Here is a 2,876-nt window from a genome sequence, read left to right on the forward strand (position 1 = left end):
AAAGATGCTCAACATCAATAATCATCAGGGAAATGCACATCAAAACCATAATGCAATGTTGCCTCACACCTGTTAGAATGGCTATCATCAAAAAGACAAGAGATAACACATGCTGGGGAAGATGTGAAGAAAAGGGAGCCGTTTGTATACTGTTTGTGGGAATGTAAACAGATACGGCAACTATGGAAAACAGTTTGGAGGTTCCTCAAGAAAATTAAAAATAGAACTATCATAAGATCCATCAATTCCACTTCTCGGTATTTATCCAAAGAAAACGAAGACACTAATTCAAAAAGACTAATGCGACTGCGTGGGTCCCTCCCGCCATGGCCCTGGGAGGTGGCAGCAGCGGCCATGAGTGTGCCCGCGGCCCTCCCTGGTCCCCCTTAGAGTCCATGCCGTCGCCGCCACGGGCATGCAAGACTTCCAGGACTACATGGAGAAGCACTGCCTGACAGCTGTGGTGCTGGTGGAGCTGCAGATGCTGGCCCGGGGCAATCTGGTGGGAGGCAGCGGCCCACACACACACTGCTGCGCTTACTGGTGGATGCAGACAACTGCCTGCATTGTCTCTACAGGGACTTCTACACCGACTGCATGAGCGGCAGCCAGTGGAACCTCATGCTCAGCTACCTGACTGCGTTGGCCAAGTCCTGCTTCAGCGGCAACATCGAGCTCTTCGCCTTCTTCAACCGTGCGCTCGAAAAAGGACGGCTGCATAAGTGGGTTAAACGGCAGACCAATGAGCGCCAGATGGCGCAGGAGATCTCAACCATGTCCAGAACAAGGGCACCCCGCCCCCCAACGTCTGGTTTCTGCCGCCTATGGGCATGGTGCTCTGCATCCGCAGGGCCTTCATCTGCTTCCACGTCAAGGTCGTGCAGAGCATCGAGGACCATCACCAGGAAGTGCCTAGTGTCTGCAAAGAAAACGGCCTCCATGGCCTGGTTGCGTACGACTCTGACTAGGCGCTGTGCAACATCCTCCACTATTTCAGTGTCCATGTGCTGAAGCTGAGCCATAATGGGAAGAGCCTCGCCACCAGCCAGTATCTGATGTACGAGGCTGCCAAGCAGCTGGACCTGAACCAAAACCGCTTCCCCATTTTCGCTGCTCTGTTACGAAACCACATCCTCCCTGATAAAGACCTGGCTTCCTTTCACTGGAGTTTACTTGGTCCAGAACATCCACTAGCCTCACTTAAGGTCTGGGCCCAACAGCTGGTCTTGCCGCCATGCAATGTGGTGATCAAGGCCGTGGCTATGTCTGCAACATCCAGGACACCTCGGACTTGGATGCCATAGCTAAAGATGTTTTCCAGCACTCGCAGTCTAGAACAAACGACAAAGTTGTTTGATTTAAGAGAGGAATTGGATATTATTCCATGACTAGTAAGCCCATGACGTTCTACCCACCACATAGCCAGACCAAATCCGTCTGGAATGCCTGGGATAGTGCTGCCATACATCTCCCCCAGATGCTCAACATTCCACAGACCTCTGTGCAAGCAAAGCCTGTGGTCCCACAGGTGCCTGGCCCACAGGGTCCACACCCATACAGCCTCGCTGAACTGGGCTCCCGTTTGGAAAGGAGCAGAAAGAGCCTGACAGAGCACAACAGTTATAGCAGCACTCCTCACAAAGGGAAGCGCAAGCCCCTCTGTGAACGTGCCACCCCCATCTACCCTGCCCCTGGCGACAGCCCCAACCACGTGGACGATGCGTACTTTCTGGGCTCTTCCCCATTGTCATCCTCGGACAATGAAGGCAGCGGAGGGGCTGTGAACCACATCAGTGGGAACAAAATTGGCTGGGAGAAGACAGGAAGTCGCTCGCAGCCTCCAGCACGGGAGACCCAGGAGACCAAGCAAAGCTGACTGAAGGCTCCTCTGGCCTCTTCAGGCAGCCAGCTCACTGAAGGGAAGGGGAGCCAGATGGGTAGCGTCCAGCCAATCCTGTGCCTGCTGTCCATGCCCTCCAGGAGCCACATGGACATCACCACCCTGCCCCTGCCCCTGTTGCACCCGAGGTGCTGAGAGTAGCCAAGCACCGGCACAAGAAGGGGCTCATGTACCCCTACATCTTCCATATCCTGACAAAGGGTGAAATCAAAATTGCCGTTTCTATTGAAGATGAAGCCAGCAAAGCCTCCCTCTGCCCTGCTCTACAGGCTAGTTTGTCAGTATGTTTATGGAGTCCTGTTTAGCTTGGCAGAAAGCAGAAAGAAAACAGAGACTTGCTTTTAGAAAGAACAGACTTCCACCAGAACCCTTACCGGTGATCATTAAGGAGTGGGCAGACTACAAAGGGAAGTCCCCGCAGACCCTGGAGTTGGTGGAAGCCCTCGCCTTCAGGGAGTGGACCTGCCCCAGCGTGATGAGGCTGTGGCTGGGGAAGGCAGTGGAGAACAGAACAACAGGATGCAAGCCTTCCTGGCCTGCATGAGATCCGACACACCGGCCGTGCTCAACCCAGGCAGCATGTCCACCCACCTAATGGTGCTGTGCTGCGTGCTCCAGTAGGCGCCCTTCCCCGGGAGCGAGGTGCTGGCCGGGGCCACGCTTGGGTAGGAATGTCCTCATCCCACACTCACAGAGGCTGTAGAAGAATAGGCTGTGTAAATGCAGCATGCCTTTGAGCTGACAGCACATAGTATGTTTAATTTAAAAAAAAACAGACATATGCATCTCCATGTTGATTGCAGCATTATTCACAGTAGCCAAGATACTGAAATGACCTGAATGCTGGTCAAGGGATGAATGGATAAATATGTGATGCACATATACAATGGAAGATTAATCAGTCATGAGAAACAAGGACATCCTGCCATTCACAATAACATGGATGGAAGTTGATGGCACTATGTTAAGTGAAATA

At 52.8% G+C, this 2,876-nt stretch overlaps 1 pseudogene; it reads left to right on the forward strand.

Moving 5' to 3' along the window:
• The first annotated feature begins 415 nt into the window (after nt 1-415).
• LOC108386467 (constitutive coactivator of PPAR-gamma-like protein 1) lies at nt 416-2,521 on the forward strand (annotated as a pseudogene).
• The last annotated feature ends 355 nt before the right edge of the window (nt 2,522-2,876 follow it).

This window comes from Manis javanica, chromosome 2, assembly GCF_040802235.1.
Source record: "Manis javanica isolate MJ-LG chromosome 2, MJ_LKY, whole genome shotgun sequence".
Taxonomy (NCBI): domain Eukaryota; kingdom Metazoa; phylum Chordata; class Mammalia; order Pholidota; family Manidae; genus Manis; species Manis javanica.